The following is a 17,087-nucleotide window of genomic DNA, read 5'->3' on the forward strand; positions in this document are numbered from 1 at the left end:
AAACCCGCCGCCACAGAAGGGCGTTGCGCGCAGGCGCACAGCAGCAGGGCGGGCCTGAGCGCACTCGCGGGTGTTCAGCGAGCTCCTGTGGCGTGTCGGGCGCTGCTCGACGCCCCGGAAAACCCGGGGTGCGACCGACACACTCCGGGCCTCAGGGAGCCTGACTTCTAGTGCGGTGAAAATGCTGGGGTCCCCTACAGAGCTGGAGGCCTTGCGGTTTTCCCCAACTGCAGTGGGTAGCCCAGCTAGAATAGCATTTGTTCAGTGGCCCGTTTGCCCATGAGCGCCAATTCTGTGTCAGCCAGTAGCAGAACAGGCTGTGACCCTGGCTACTGTCCCTCACTTCAGGTGTTTCAAATTGAGAGGGTCAGGGTCACTTGCAGTGGTCTGGAGAAATGATAATGTCGTGAGCAAGTTTGTCGTTAACAGACCAAACACATTGGTGTCTGTCCACGTGCAGATGTCACCTAACAACAGATTCACGGCCTTCACGGCCACGCCTCTCACCAGTGGCAGTTCACTCAATAGGCATGGGTCACCTGGTGGTCATAAGCCACCAATCGGGTTCTTTTATTCCAATCTCAGTTTCCAATATTTGTAACACGCAACACTTTACACAATCGTGTACTAGATTACAGAAAGGCTAAGAAAGGGTTAGGGCAACCGCATGGGGTTAGAAGACCCAGAGCAGCTATGTAGGTGTCCCATAAGACCAGGAACCAGCCAATGGACAACTTCAGGATGCAGAAAGCCCAGGATGTGCTCTAGGCAAGGGTCCCGACTGCAGGTTCGGTGTCTGGTGGAGGTGTTAGCTTGATCATGGGCGGGAGAAACCACCTTCTCCTGAAGCCCCAGGAGAGATTTGGAAGTTTATTGCTGTGGCGATTTTCCTGGGCAAGGCTCTTGACCAGGAGTGACTGGATGACAGGGTTAGGGTGCCGCTGTGTGCTGTCTTCTTTTGTGGGTCTTGAGTGAAGGGGTGCATCATTTGGTGTTCCAGTGTCTTTGACAAGCTTGTGGGTCTGGTTTTCCTGATTTGAGTGTGCTGTGCCTACGCTTCCCTGTATTTATGATTGATTTGATAAGTCCACAGGTGGTCATCTTATTAGCATGATTAATTAATTTATTAGTTGTTGTGTTAGGACTATGCCCGGCATATGGATATTGTTTACTTGTTCAGACAGGGTGTGGAGTCCTTCCACCTCAGCACTTAAACTCAAAATGGAGCAGCTTATGGCAAACTGTGGCTTTACAAAACAAAGCCACAAAGGTCTAGGCACAGCCTGAAAATTGTTGTTCTCTACATCACAGGGTAACACAGAGAGGGCATGGTCTGCTCCTCATGAACAGCTAGCGATACAGATGGCACCATTCCTCATCAATGGTGATTTTGATACTCACATAGGTACGTCCTGTGATGCCTGTGCAGTCTGTTTCCCAGCCCTGGTGACCCTTCCTTACTCCCTACTCATTGCTGCCATTGTTTGGATCCATGGAAGTTTGAAACCTCAGACACACCCTGTTCAAGCCTGCTGCCCTGTTTCATCCACTTGGGTGTCAGCATGCCATCCTCCCCAGCTTCCTTTCACCCCTCCTGCTGAGTCTGTCTTCCCAAGTCTCCGGGGGCTGAGTCCCCTGCCCTGTCACCTGAGTCACCTCATCCTCACAGGTCTTCCAACTTTGCAACTAGCTGACCCTTTCCGAACACACCGGATCACTCACTTGTGGCTCCAGTGAGTCTCAAGTTGTCATATGAGAGTAAAAGCCAGAGGCTAGCCCCCAGACCCAGCTGCCTCAGGCCTCCCATGGGCCCCGCCCTGTCCTTGCCTTGGCCCTGTCCCCTCCTGCCCTGGCCGTACTGGCCCTGCTATTTCTCAAGCATGCCCTTTGTCCTGGAGCACCTTCCTAGCAGCCTCTCTCTCGGCTGCCTGGGGTCTTGTTCAAACCCAGCTTCCCACGTGCTGACACTCACTGCCCTGCGGGTCTTCACCCTCTGCCTGGCTCCTGGAGGACCTGGCAGCTTCTCCAGTGAGCTCATTTGTGTTTCAGTGGTCCCGGTCTCCTGGCTGGCTGCAGCTCTAGCACAGGCATGCCTGAATGCCTCCTTAGCAGGTGTCTAGGGCAAGGCCTTGAGCAGATCAGCACAGTGACCAGCAGTGGGAGAAGCCGTGTCTGGCCTTTTCCACAGAGGATCTTCATTTTGGGCCAGGCCTGTCAGCAGCCAGCCTCTGCACCCCCCATGGGAGCCGTGGAGGAACGACCTGCACCCTCTTCACCATTCATTCTCAGCAGCTGGCAAGGGTGGACCCAGGCAGAGCCAGCCATGTCGACCTGAGAATCCAGCAGGGAAGAAGAGACAAGAGGCCCCAAGCCTGGCGGGACTTCCTGGAGGCCACCTCCCCAGTTTGAGGCAATGAGGACATTCTCCATGCTTCCTTCAGCCTCTTCTGTTTCAACCTGTCAAGAAACATTGTTGATAACTTCTTTTTATTTTCAAGTGCATTCAAAAAACAAGGCAAGAGAGTGAGTGTGTGAGAAAGACCAGCTGGGCCCACCACACATGCCCAGCCCCTTCCCTCAGCATGGGCCTGCCTAGCAGGAGCCCAGGATAACTTCCAGGGCAGCCTGAGCCCACCTCAGGGCTTCTCCACCCTCCAGGCACCTGAGGGTGCAGGCCCCAGGACACAGACACCATGAGCCAGAAACTCTGGTTAGTGCTTTCTTATGTAAAGAAATAATAATAATAAAGGGCGACACAGAGACAAGGTGCAGAGGCAGGGAAGGTGGCAGAGCAGCCCTTTGTCCAAGTGGCCATGTTTATTTTTACCAATAGGTCACATTAGGTCATTAGTACCACACCACATTATTGTTTAGAGTATCAGTAAGGGTGCTTGTTCTGCAGTTATATTTCACAGTTACAATAGGCAACTCAGGAGCTTTGTGAGCTCTCAAGAAGGTCCACTATCTGAAGTTACTGTGAGGCAGGGCGGCTCCAGGAGCACAATGTTTAGTGAAACACTGTGGTTATCTGGCAAGCAAGTTCCTCTATTCCCAGGAGCTATGTGCCTGCCTTCAAGGTGGAGGCTGATGAGGCTCTAGCACAGAGGCATCTCAGGGCAGGACACTGCCATACCAGCTAGACATGGCATGTACATTAGCTCTATTACTAGATCCTAAGAGAGACTGCAGGGCATTCTAAGGGTAGGAAATGGGGTGAGGGGAATTGCTCACCAGGGGAATGCTTCCCTGTTCATTTCTATGGTCAGAAAGCCCTACACTGTTATCCCATTTCACAAATGAGGAGACTGAGGCTCAGAGAAGCCAAGTAGCTTGCCAACATCACTCAGCCAGTGCAGTGAAGGTGAGGACTTGCAATCAGAAATCAGGACTCAATATGTGGCCCTCTGTGACGGACTAAGAGCAATCTCTTTACAGTAGATTAACAGCAACTTAGGTAACATTTCTATTTAGTTGTGTTGATCAACTACAAATTTTCAAAATGCTTCCAAAGGAAAAAAAATCAGCTATTACAACACAATAGTTTGAAATTTTCATGACAATTGAAGATGCAGTTGGGCGCTTATTAGCTATAACCGAGGAAAGCCGCCAAGAGACTGAGGACAGCACCCCAGGACTGGGTTTGAGTTTGAGGCCAGCATCAGCAACTTAGGGAGATGCTCTTTCAAAATAAAAAGGGCTGGGAATTTAGCTCAGTGGTAGAGAGTGCCTGGGTTAAATCCCCACTGCCAAAAAAAAAAAAAAAAAAGTTAAAAAAACAAAACCAAAAGCAGCCCTAGTTCTATGTGGCACATGTTCTCTTTGTAAAAATAGGTCCCATAGATATGCCTGTGAAAAGGACTTCAGCCTTAATTGTAACCATTCCCTCTTCTTTCAAGATTATATTCATGTGGTTACCTTTTATGCGAATGTGAATTATGCAAAGTTGAAATTCACACAACAGGAACTATTACTCATGCTTAGGTTCATTAGTGACATTTTAAAAATAACATCTATCTTCCAAATTAAAAATTCCTCAAGAACCACACACTTTGAAGCTGCCAGGAGCAAAGAACTGTGACTGTGTTGACACTGTTCACCGAGACACAGCAGCCTCTCTGTGCAGGGCCCTCCAGGCCCTGGGGTAAGTTGGGAACACACAGCCGATCCCAGCACCCCTGGAGTCTCCCTCCTGCTGATGGAGGCATGAGGTGGGGGCACGAGCAGGGAACAGGTGGGGTGCGGTACAGAGTGCAGGGGCGGAGGGGAGAGCAGGACAGGGGGTGCCACCATGCACCCTGTCCTCACCCTGCCCACACCCAGCAAAGATCTGAAGGAAGAGGGTGAGGCCAAGAGCACCCTGGCCCATTCCAGGAGATGGCTGAGAACCAATGAGGCCACAGGGGACAGAGGGAGCTCTGGGCCACTTGGCACATGAACCAACGCCACTTCCTTTGTCAAGATTGGCCTCAAAGCAGGCAGCCCATGGATTCCCTGGGGGAAATCTTCCAGAACACATTTCTCGCAACTTCCCTCCACATGCGTAATGAGAATTAACACACATTAATGAGGAAGCTGGACAGGCAGGCTTGGTCTGCGCAGTGTTTAATCAGACTTGGAATTTGCAAAGCCACCAGACACCAGGGTTGCAAATGTCACCAAGGAGTCCTTTTCTTCTGGACCCTCGGGTAGCTGAGCAAATAGAGACACCTGTGTGCAGGAGAGACTGAGAAGGGCACCAGAGTCTGGGGGCTGTGTGCTAGTTTCAGAAGGTTGAGTGACTATAGTTACTAAGGGGCCTCAGTTGAGGGCAGATGACCAGGGCAGCCCTCACACACTCCATCTCCCTCGGCTGTGCCTCCCAACAGGCCCACTGGGGGGCGCTCTTGACCCGCAGTTAGGGCTGGAGGAGGGCATATTTGGAATGGCAGCCCAGGACGACTTAACATTGTCACAAAAGAAAGGAAAACGTCCAGATTTGAAGATAAGAAAAAAAAAATACCCTCTTCTCCCAGCCCGCAACGAAATCAGAGATGAAAGAAGATAGTTTTAGCCTGGCAAATAAGAAAATAAACAAGTGCTTGAAACGGAGAAGTTTTTTCTTTTAAATGTGTTTTTGCAAAGGGGTTCTCTTCCCTGAAAAACAAAATACTAAAATAGCAGGTTGTGTATTTATTTATACATCCTTCTCCAGAGGAAATCTAATAATAACGAAGGGCTCCCATTGGACCCCAGCTTATTTCATACTGTAAACATATTTGTGTCCTCTGGGGAAAGCAGTCAACGTACCCTGAGCCAGGTAGTGAGTTTGCGTTTGAATTTATGATTAGATTCACTTGCATTTCTCCATTTTTCTGTCTTGAACTAAAGAGAAGTTTTATTAGAGTCCACGTCTGTGTGTTGATTGGAGCAGGGCTCACAGAAGGGAGTAATATGGCCTGCCATGCATGCCCTGTCCTGGGCCCGTCAGGAGAGAACTGTGCCCCTAACAAGCCTTGTCCTGGGAGCCAGGCTGTATCCCGGAGGGGAAAAAGGTTTAGGATTAGTCATACTTTCAAACCTCAGCTGTGTTGGTTGCAATATTCGTATTATTTGGGTTCTTTGAGCTTCAGTTTCTTCCTCCAGGAAGGAAGAGTAATAATGTGGTAGAGTAAACATGGCGGCGGCTACAGTCTGGATTTGGAATGGCCCCAGCCATGGCACTATTGGGAGGCGGTGGAGGCTGGGCCTCCCGGGAGGAAGAGAAGCCACTGGGGTGTGCCTTGAAGGGTCAGCGGGACTCCAGCCCCTTCCTCGGCCACTCCTTTTGCTTTCTGGCCAGGATGCAGTGATGGGCTCCCACCTTGATTCGCTGCTTTGCCAAAGAAACAGGCCAATGGGCCATATACGGAAACCTCGGGAACTGTGAGCCACAAGTAACCCTCTCCTCCCCCTCCTCCCCCTCCTCCTCCCCCTTCCTACCCCTCCTCCCCCTCCTCCTCCCCCTTCCTACCCCTCCTCCCCCTCCTCCTCCCCCCTCATACCCCTCCCCCTCCCCCTCCTCCCCCTCCTCCCCCCTCCTTCCCCTCCTCCTCCTCCCCTCCTCCTCCCCTCCTCCCCCTCCCCCTCCTTCCCCTCCTCCTCCTCCCCTCCTCCTCCCCTCCTCCCCCTCCCCCTCCTTCCTCTCCTCCTCCTCCTCCCCCTCCTCCCTCTCCTCCTCCTCCCCCACCTCCCTCTCCTCCTCCTCCTCCTCTCCCTCCTCCTCCCCCTCCTCCTCCTCCCCTCCTCCTCCTCCTCTCTCCCCTCCTCCTCCTCCTGTCTCCCCTCTTCCTCCTCCTCTCTCCCCTCCTCCTCCTCCTCCCTCTCCCCCTCCCCCTCCTCCCTCTCCTCCCTCTCCTCCTCCTCCTCCCCCTCCTCCTCCCTCTCCTCCCTCTCCTCCTCCTCCTCCCCCTCCTCCTCCCCCTCCTCCTCCTCCCCTCCTCCTCCTCCTCTCTCCCCTCCTCCTCCTCCTCTCTCCCCTCCTCCTCCTCCTCTCTCCCCTCCTCCTCCTCCTCCCTCTCCCCCTCCCCCTCCTCCCTCTCCTCCCTCTCCCCCTCCTCCTCCCCCTCCTCCTCCTCCCCTCCTCCTCCTCCTCTCTCCCCTCCTCCTCCTCCTCTCTCCCCTCCTCCTCCTCCTCCCTCTCCTCCTCCTCCTCCTCCCCTCCTCCTCCTCCCCCTCCTCCTCCCCTCCTTCTCCTCCCCCTCCTCCTCCTCCCTCTCCTCCCCCTCCTCCTCCCCTCCTTCTCCTCCCCCTCCTCCTCCTCCCTCTCCTCCCCCTCCTCCTCCCCCTCCTCCTCCCCCTCCTCCTCCCCCTCCTCCTCCTCCCCTCCTCCTCCTCCTCTTCCCCCCCTCCTCCTCTTCCCCCCCCTCCTCCTTTCAGTTGAATTGGGTACTCTGCAGAATTTTTTTTTATTCTAATTTGCTTTGTGTGACAGCGGAATATGTCACAATTCTCATCACCCACACAGAGCATGTTTTTTCACGTCTCTGGTGTACAGCAGGCATATTCACACCACTCCTGTGTTCATGCAGGAACTTTCCTTCTGATAAGTTGGTCGGTGGGTCTTTTATCATAGTCACAGCCCCACCTCCAACACTCCTCCGGCTGGGAGGTGGGCCCACATCTGTTCCTTTGGGACCTGGGTGGACTCTGGGGCTGTTTCACCAACAGAAACTGGAGGAAGTGATGCTGGGCCATTCTCGGGTCCCAGCTTCGGGACACAGTGCTCCTACTTTCCATCTGGAAACAGAGCACACGCCTGAGCCTGCCCAGCTCCTCTCCCCGAGGATGAGGTGGCGGCAGGGAGCCTCAGCCCAGAGCTGGAAGGTGTGCGGGGAGAAGGACGCCCAGCTCCCAGCTGCTCCCACCTGGCCGGGACAAGCTGGTGGGGCTCTGGCCCTGCTCTCTGAAATCCCCTCCTCACTGTCATGAGATATGGTGACAAACAGCTGCCAAAGCCACTGGGTGTGGCCTGCTGTGCGACACCGCCGCCTGCACACACTAAAGGCCATCACGAGGGTCTGTGTCAGTTTTGCACACAACACCTCCAAGGCACCTGTCCCCGGGCTGCCACTGGCGAGGCTCGGAGTTGAAGCTGTCATTGTCACTGCAGTGTTTACTGTTTTCCCACAAGACAGATTGTTAGAAACGTGGGCACAGAACCTCCCCTAAGCTCAGGGAGGACATTGAAACCCTCACAGCTGACCCTCTGGCTGTCCAGGGGCTCCAGAATCACAAATCCTTCCCAGTCCCTGCAAGTCAGGTGCAGGAGAGCCTCTAAGTTGGCCGCTGCCCTCAGGGCCACTAAACCCGTGTGCTCTCAGGGACAACGTGCTTCTGGGCACTCCAGGGACCTGACAGAGCAGACAGGGCAGCACCTGCTGGGCTTGGCTTTCTCCCCTGCAAACCTCCCCAGGCAGCCACATGGGGCTCGTGAAGTTCAGGGCCTGGGAGAGCTCAGATGCAGCCCTTGACGCCAGGCTGTGTGGGAGGGCCGGCTTGCCAGGCCACCGGAGCCCCATGGCCCCAGAACCTCACACCCCATCTCACGGCCCCAGGTAGCCTTACCTTTTGGATATAGGTATTTCAGGGACACTCCTATTGATGATGCTCTTGGGCTTCTTGAATCACAGTAACCTCAGGAAATAGTCTCCCCAGTGTAGTGGACTTGCAGAACTCAGAATCCCAAGAAAGAGAGTGTGCTGACTCCTGGGTCTCCCCTGTGTGGGTCCACTGCCCCCCACACCTTGTCCTTCCTGGCTCGATGGCCAACTACTCTGACCTCCTAGCCTCTATCCATCCATGGGCCCCACCGTGGCACAAGCTTCTGAAGGCACAAATGGCCCTGTGTGGCTATACCCCTCCGGTTCCATCGTTCCTCATGGAGAGAAGACCACGTTCCAGTTGCACAGGGCTGAGACCTGGCTGGGATCCTGCCCCTGCCCGCTGCCCTGCCTGGCCTGGATGATGGTTCAGGGCAGTGCCAGGGAGGTGCAGGGCCTGGGGGTGGGGACACAGCACCAGTGGTAGCCACAGACAGGGGCAGCCTGGAGGGCAGGTGGGGTTCTCCGGAGCACTTGTACACCTCTGTCTGCCACAGGGTCCTACCTGGGACTCTCAGCAGCAGCCAGAATCAGAGGACTGGGCGACTACCTTCCCCTGTTGATCCTCTGGAGCTGTTGGAGGAAGAAGATAAAAGGAAAAGCTAAAAACAAAAGGTAGGGAGAGGGGAGACATCAGCTAGGACTCACAAGTGCCCAGCAGGGCTGGTCCAGGCTCCTGACCGCTGTGCCAGTGCTTCCTATTGGCTCTGTCCCTGAGGACACTTGGCCCTGGGGGTTCCCAGAGGGCCATGGTGACACACCCCAGACTCCCACTCAGGAACCGGGCTTCCCTGGCGCCCTCTGCTCCTCTGCGTTCTCTTGTCTCCCTGCCGGTCTCTCAGTGCCAGCGGCCCCCCCAGGTCCTCAACTTCTCCTTTGGACACCAGACACAGTGTTCCCATAGCCACAGCCCTGCCCAGTGTGTGCAGGCCGCAGCTCACTTCCCTTCTCCCCATGGGCCTCCTCTCCAGAGGGTCTTGTTGCCCTTGGTCGGGTTCCTGCCACCCACCCTGCTTCGTTCTCAGGACAGGAATGGCAAGGCAGCACCTGGCGGGTGCCAGGTGTGTCACGGGGCCACGTAGGCCCAGTATGAGGACGTGGTGCTTGAGGAAGGTTCTAGAAGAGGCTGTGCCTTGACAATGGCTCACCCTCACTCCCCACCTGTGGGGATTAGCATGGATCCTGGTGACGCGCAGCCCCGGTGCTGTGTGAAGGACGTGGGAGTGGCACACCTGTCTCCTCCAGCCTGAGCAGGTGCCGAGCTGTGGCACTTGTGACTTCAATTTTACGATTTTGGCTTTGGAGTCCAAAGCTGGAGCTGTAATTTAGAAGAGCATCAGCCATTCCGGCTTCCAGTGTGGACGAGAGTATGTCTCTGATACTCCCTGTAGGCTTCTAAGACGACCGTCTTCTGCGGCTTGGCCAAGTCTCTTTGCTGTTTGATGCTCATGGCGCCGAGACCCACAGCTTCCTGGCTCGAGGCACGTGCTGCTGGGACCCTCGTTTGGAGTTTCCCCAGTGGGCTTCCCTCCTCTCCGGAGGCAAGGATTCCCTTTCCAATTCTTAGGAAATATTGGATTGATTCTGTTTCCTTCTTGTGGCACAGAGGAGAATTTACAAAGAACCTTGCTTCTGACAATAGTAGTTTTAGATCAAAAATTAAACCGACATTCATATTCGGATAGCAGCTTACACGTTTTCACAAAACGGAATGTTCTGAGCTGACGCACAGTGTGGTCTTTGAAGCTGAAGTTCGGCTGATTTTTACTGATGCGCTCTGTTTGTGCACTGGTCAGATTTTGTCATATTCTGGAATCCTGGATTCTGTCCACAGAATCTTGATGAAACTGGGCTCTCAGGCTGGGGGCACAGAGGGCCAGCTGTGTTCACCTGCTCGTCCAGATCTCTCAGCCAAAAGCCTTCACGTGCCAGGGGCGGGATCCACAGGGGTCTCTGGAGGGAGTTGCTTTTTAACAGGAGAGACGCACAGTGAATAACACTTTCTAAAATGACCAGCATGAGAGCTGCTGCCCATGGGGCCGACCCACCTAGGGCTGCATTGTGGGTGCCCGAGGGAGGGAGGGAGGGGCAGGAGCAGGGTCCCCAGCGCTGGGGCCAGGCGGGCCAGGCAGGGTCTGAGGGAGGCTTCTCGGTTGATAATGAGCCCTGGAGAGGACCTGGCTCAGACGCCACCTGCCCTGGAGCAGACGTGAGTCTCTGAGCAACCAGCACAGAGCCTTCCAAGCTGGACGCTCAGGTTGTCCACTGGACAAGGGCGTCTTTGCCAAGGTCACTTTGGCATCTCCAATGTTGAAAAAGTGGCAACGGCTGAAGATTAGTAACACAGAAACAAACAGAAAAGATGGATTTAGCCAAGGCGTACTTTCACATTGGAGTCCGTTCTTTCCGGGGATCCATTTTCGAAAGTATTTGTGTGGGCTATTGTGATTATCTGGGGACAACAGAGAAGGCATTCTTATTTGAGGAGGGAACAGAGGACGGGAGACTCGTCAGGATTAAAGAGTGTGTTTGGGTTGATGCTTGTATTGTAACCAACTCCAGGGACGGGGAGAGGACGGTGCGGAGGGGACCAGGGCCGGCCTTGGTGGGGTGTGACCGCTCCTGCAGGTGACCCCAGACAAGCCCATGCACTCACATGCACACAGACACAAACAGGCCATGCACACACACACACACACACACCCCTCTTGGGGACAGCAGGGGATGATTCCAGAGGTGACACTGGCCTGGGTGAAGGACTCAGAACTCTCTCAGTGAGAAGTCCATGGGGGGCCCAAGGAAGAGGGTGAGCTTGGAGGTGCAGCACAGGGTTCTCAGCTGCAAAGCTGTCACCCTGGGCAGCCCAGTGTTCCAATGTCACCCACAGGGCGAGGTCTTCCTGGCCTAAGCCCCCCTGTCTGGTCCACGGTCCTGGTTGGGCAGAGTGGCCAGGCAGGAAGAACCCGGAAGAGGGGGCTCTCCACTCTGCGAGAGGGCAACTTAGCCCCAGGGCAGAGGGAGACCCCAGAGGCGCTGCAGCAGACCCCTCGGGGAGAGGACAGCAAGGTCAAGGCCTGTGGCTCCCCTCCCACTCTCCCCATAGAAGTCCAGCTGAGAACATCCTTGCCTACGTTTTAAAAACCAGTTCCCTTTCATGTGGAGATGACACAATAATTGACATTGCTATAAAGAAATACAGCAATTTAGAGCATTAAACCTGAGTAGGCCTAACAGAGACCGTCCAGACTCTGTTCAGGGGGACATGCTGCTTGCAGACGGCACCCTGGGGGCATTTACTGACACCTAATAACAGCTTCCTGGGATCACATGAATTCTGGAGAGGGTCATTAAAAGCCTTTGATGGGCATGAGGCCTCCGGTGAATGACTGTTGCCCAGGAGACTCACCGGCTTCAGTCTGCCTTTCATTAGCACATAATAATATCTCACTTTTATGGGAAGTTGCTTCAGTTGGTTTTCTTAATTAGGTTTAACTGAAGGATGAAAGTCCAAAGCCCTGAGAGGCACCCTGGGCTGAACAGTCATCCCACATAAAAAACCACATGCGTCCCATGTGCAAATCACAGAGAGTCTTATCTTCTAGAGATCCTGGGACTGGCAAAGACTCATCTCAGATGTGCCTGGGGTTGTGCATTTAACTGCAAGCCACCGAGCTTGGGCTGAATGTGGGGCAGAGCCACAGTATGTGACCCAGGTATCCTGCTCCATCTTCCAAAGAAACCTGTAGGGGTCAGTAGGTAGCTGGTGAAGGTCATCCGTACTCCCGGCCAGAAACGGGGCCTGGGGATAGACAAGTGGATTCTCCCTGGAGAAATCTCTCTGCTATCAGGAATATTTGCTCTTTTTTTTTTTCCTGAGCAATTAATTTGTTTAAATCACATGATATTTTCAGTCATGCTACCATTCAGCTTCTAGAAAGCCTAGCATTAAACACGACTCACCTTTTGCTGGGTTTCATATTTGACAGCATATCCCGGGCCTCCCAAGGCCACATGGAGATTGTGCCTAGTTTCAGAGCCCCACATGCTGGCCGTCCGGATGTACTCAGCTATTTTTATATTCTGTTTGGTCTTGTTGAGAGGTAGGTGTTTCCATCAGCTGTCTTGAATCATTTCTGGAACAAAGTGTCGTATGAATAAGTAAATAAAGAAAAGCTGATTGCAAATTAAAAAAAAACTCAAGTAATTTAACCACACACTCCAAACTAATGCAGTAAGATCAAAGCCAAGAAGGGAGAGCACCCGTCCAAAAGCGCGTGCAATGAGCACTAAGATAAGCAAAATTAAATCTCAACAGCTGCCCCTCCCTCTACGTAGAAGCACTATCAGCCCAGGTGATGTCCCCCTTTATGGATGTCTGGCTGCTAGGGCTCTTTCGTCCTTGGCAGGAGTGAAACCCGGTGGCCCTGGCTCCAAGGACTCCCTGGACCTGCCCTGCATCTTGCCCTGCAGCTGAGCTGGTTCTGTCCTGGCACTTAGATCTCTTCTGTGAGCTTTGATAAGCACTGAACCTGCCAAAGGTGAAGTATTTGAACAGGCACCTCATGCAGTTTTGTGGATCCAGGGAGAGGCATTCCATCCATGCCAGGCACCCAGGGGTGGAGCAGGCATGGCCTTTGAATAGCTTGCAGATAGACACAAATGTAAATTATTTCTCTATGAAAAACTTTGAATCTTCTCAAGTTCTTCCACCGAGGGTTGGTTGAAGCCTTACCTTTTTAACACTATGTAACACACAGGGGACAACTTTAGCCTCTCGGTCTTTAAGGATTCCAATACCAAAAGAGATTGTTGAGACTTAAAAGGATCACTTATTGACTCCCCCAGCACTGATCCAGGAGAGGGGAAGGAGTTAGCCAGCTTTCCACTGCTGCAACAGATACCTGAGTTTATCCACTTATACAGGGAAAGGTGGATTTGGGCTCACGGTTTTAGAGGTTTTAGCTCATTGTCAGCTGGAGCTGCGGCTTGGGGCCTGTGGCGGCAGGTCACGACAAAAGAGTGTGGCAGAACCAGAGAACCAGCCTGCTCCCCTGGTGGCTGGGAAGCAGACAGAGGGAGGCCAGGGTCCCACTTCTCCTTGGAGAGCCCACCCCCAATGACTGGAACACCTACCTGCAGGCCCCACCATGGAAGCTTCCCCCTCCCCCCACAGCTCCATACTGGGGACCAAGGCTTTGCCCCATGAACCTTGGGGACACTGAAAGTCCACTAACCAGCAGGCAAGGACTAGTACTGAGATGGTTTTCGCTGGTCCATGTATGCATATTTTACTCAGCATTTCAGAGAAGCGTCAGTTTATCAAGCTGGGGCTTGGCCGAGAGAGCCAGCACGGAGCAGCGAGCGGTTCACCCCACCCAGGTGGGACGAGGCGGTGCCGAGAGCTTGCCCCTAGAAGAACAGCATTAGCAGCAGCACTTCTTCAGAAGCTTGCCATGCGAAGGGAGCATGTGAATGACTGGGACAGAACGAGAGCTGGGGAAACAGACTGACTCTGCCCAGCACGAGACACTCTCTTAAGAACGGCAGTGTCCCCACATGGAGCAAGGTACTTGCAGAGTCCCTAGAAGTGTTCCAGTGACACTGGACATCCTCTGCCAGCCACAGAGGCCCCGGAGCACTGCCGTGGTGGGAGAGGGGCTGGATGGAGAGCAAAGCTGGGCGGAGAGCCAGGGTCCTGTGCACATGAGGTCCTGATGCGGCTTATTTGCTTCTTGGGCAGTGGCAGGGCACAGTCACACTGAGTGACCTACGTAATGTCAGTCCTGTAACAACTGGCGAGTACCAGACAGATATGAGAACTTTAGAATGACGACTTAGGTCACACTAGCTAGGCCAGACTCACCGGTACACGCCGCGTCTTAGCATGACTGTTGACATGAAGAAGGATGTTGGGGCTTTGCCGAGTCCATGAGAGCAGCCGAAACACCGTTCTCATTCTTTGGTGGAGGGGTGTTTTGCAGGCAGTGCAGTGCAATCTTGCACGTGAGTGGACCTACTTTATCATAGGGTCTGGTTGTGAAGACACAGGTCACCCAAAGGCACCAGGAACGATCTGCTAACTATTAAGAGCCTCGTTCCCTTGCCATCAGCTGTACCTGGGCCGTCTGGGACATAACAGCCTCAGTTCCTAGTGTGTTGTTCAAGAACAATATTGTAAAGATCCTGAAACTTGTTACAAGAAAAGAAGATTCCCCACTTAAGACACGATCGAGGAATGAACGGATTTCGTTTCAAGACAATCAAGGTTTCACAGACTAGACCCTGCTTCAGTGACCAGGAAAATACGTAAAGAACATTCGATTTAGAGGTGTGACCAGAACATGGGCTTTCAGCAGGGGGTCAGTGGGCTCCCGGGATCTCTTGGGGACCAGTGGGGGACGTTCTAGGAAGCGCAAAGCAGGAGTGGCAAACAGTTCCAGGCAAGTTCAGGCTGAAGCTTGGTCACACAGTGCAGCATGGGATCCCCAGCCACCTCCCTCCATTAAAGCAATGATGAAGGCAGGAAAAACTTGCCATATTTACTTCTTCTCAGATCTCAGGAATCGAGTGAAGAACTTAACGACTGTAAGGATACTTATAATATTCAAAATGCCCCTTTAGCATAAAAGTTATGAGGTATGCAAAGAAATAAGTAGGTCTGTTGGGGGTGGGGGACATTGTAAAGGAATTGTCCCTAAGGAAGTCCAGGCATTGGACTTACCAGACAAAGACCTGGATCAACTGTCTTAAATATGCTCAAAGAGCTGAAACAAACAACAACAACAACAAAGACCTAAACGAAACCAGGAGAATGACGTCTCGCAGCACAGACTAGCTACAAAGAGAAAGGAAATGACCAAAAGGAACCAACAGAAATTCTGAAGCTGAAGGTACAGTAAATACTATTTAAAATTCACTAGATTACTTCAACAGCAGATTTGAACAGGCAGAAGAATCAGTGGTCTGGGAGTTATTTCATTTAAAATTATCCCATCTGAGAAGTCGAAAGAAGAGGGAGTAAATAAATCAACCTACGGGAACCTGTGTGGGACGCGGAGCAGACCTCTGTGCCATGGCGGGAGTCCCTGAAGGGGGAGAGAAGGAATGGACAGGTGGAGTGCCAAAGACCACCCGCGTTCCCACACGTGTTGAGCACCGCGGATCTGCACCGTCCGCAGGCGCCGTGGCGTCCTCCAGGAGAAAACTCAGAGACAGCCACAGAGATGCACAGGAGAGAAGTGACACACAGCAAGGGAGCATTGACCTGGCACATAGCAGAAGACCCTCAGGAGGCCGTCAGCAACTTTCCATGCTGAAAGGAAGAACTGTCAACCCAAAATCATAGACCAGGAAAATCCTTCCCCATGAAGGAGAAATCAAGAATAAAGCAGGCTGAGGAGTCACCACCAGGAGACCCATCTGCCCTTGAAATGCTAGTGTGGCCCTCGAGCTGCAGCAGAGACCCTTCCACAGCAGCTGGAGGCCACAGGAGGAAAAGAGGAACACGACAAAGGTCACCGTCATCACTGTCTCCACTCTGAGGTCTCGCCTTCCTGTGTAATTTAAAATGTAAATACGTAAGACATCGTTATAAAGCTGTCACTAGACACCCAGGGGTGAAAGATGTGACTTTTATGATGATAGCATAGAGGGGAAGCAAATGTAGAATTGAAGCAGAGTTTCAGAAGCTGTGTGGCTATTAATTAAAACTAAACTGTTAACAGATCTAACATGCTCATTGTAGACCCCCAGGACAACGACTAAGGAAACAACTGAAAAACAGATAAAAAGGTACACTAGAAAAAAAAATTATAAACACAAAAAATGTAGCAATGAAGAATTTGAGGAATAAAAACATAACATATCAGAAATGAATGTTAAATATCAGAAGAAAGGCCTTAATTGTTGGTAATTGCTTTAAATGTAAATGAATCAAACTTTCCAATTTAAAATCAGAAGCTGGCATAATGGATGAAGAAATGTGCTAATTATTTTACTGTCTACAGAAGACTTGCTTTTAAAGACACAAACAGGTTCAAAAAAGAAGGACGGAAAAAGATATTTCAAGGAATTTTTAACAAAAAGAGAGCTAGGTGTTCATACTCATGTAAATCAGGAGACAGAGGAGCATTATATACTGATGCAGCTCAATCCACACAGAAGATGTTATTGTCCTTAAAATGTGCCTATGGAACATCAGAACTTCAAAATATCGCATAAATATTGAGAGAATTGAAGGGAGGAACAGACAGTTCTACAACAATAAGTGCATATTTCAATGCCCTACTTTCAGTAACAGCAGAAAAACCATGCAAAAGTTCAGTAAGGAGAGAACTTGAGAAGCACTATAACCCAGCGGGACCCAAGAGGCACCTATGGAGACCCCTCAAGAGCAGCAGGATGTACGTTCTTCTCAAGGGTACTGCCACAGTCTTTAGGACTGTCACATGTTAGGACACAACAAAGACTGAAGTCAGACAACACAAAGTATCTTCTCTGACAATAATGAATCAAGTTAGAAATCACTAACAGAATGAAAACTGGGAAACTCACAAATATGTGGAAATTAGACAACACACTCTTAAACATCAGTGTAGCAAAGAAGAAATTTCAAAGGGAAAAAGGAAAATTTGTTGAGACAAATGAAAACAATAAAACATGATATGCAGCCAAAGCAGTGCTCAGAGGGAAATTCATAGTTAAAGGCTGCATTTAAAGAGAAGGACAGGCCAGGTGCCATGGTGCACGCCTGTAATCCTAGTGGCTCAGGAGGCTGAGCTAGAAGGATTGCTGGGTCAAAACCAGTCTCAGTAACTTAGAGATGCCCTAAGCAACTCAGTGAGACCCTGTCTCTAATAAAATATTTAAAAAAGGACTGAAGATGTGGCTCAGTGGTTGAGCACCCCTGGGTTCATCCCTGGTACCAAAAAAAAATATCAAAACAATAACAATAAAAAAGGATGGTCCCAA

At 51.9% G+C, this 17,087-nt stretch overlaps 2 long non-coding RNA genes across 2 annotated transcripts; one reads left to right on the forward strand and one right to left on the reverse strand.

The window, feature by feature from the left end:
- Positions 1–3: 3 nt before the first annotated feature.
- LOC120884606 (uncharacterized) lies at positions 4–2,767 on the forward strand. Its single transcript, XR_013429829.1, has 2 exons — positions 4–1,405; positions 2,050–2,767. It is a non-coding gene; the product is annotated as an uncharacterized LOC120884606 (long non-coding RNA).
- Positions 2,768–6,906: 4,139 nt separating this feature from the next.
- On the reverse strand, positions 6,907–12,578 carry LOC144369963 (uncharacterized). Its single transcript, XR_013429830.1, has 3 exons — positions 12,078–12,578; positions 9,266–10,569; positions 6,907–8,690 (listed from the first exon to the last, which is right to left on the reverse strand). It is a non-coding gene; the product is annotated as an uncharacterized LOC144369963 (long non-coding RNA).
- Positions 12,579–17,087: the final 4,509 nt, after the last annotated feature.

This window comes from Ictidomys tridecemlineatus, chromosome 13 (assembly GCF_052094955.1).
Source record: "Ictidomys tridecemlineatus isolate mIctTri1 chromosome 13, mIctTri1.hap1, whole genome shotgun sequence".
Taxonomy (NCBI): domain Eukaryota; kingdom Metazoa; phylum Chordata; class Mammalia; order Rodentia; family Sciuridae; genus Ictidomys; species Ictidomys tridecemlineatus.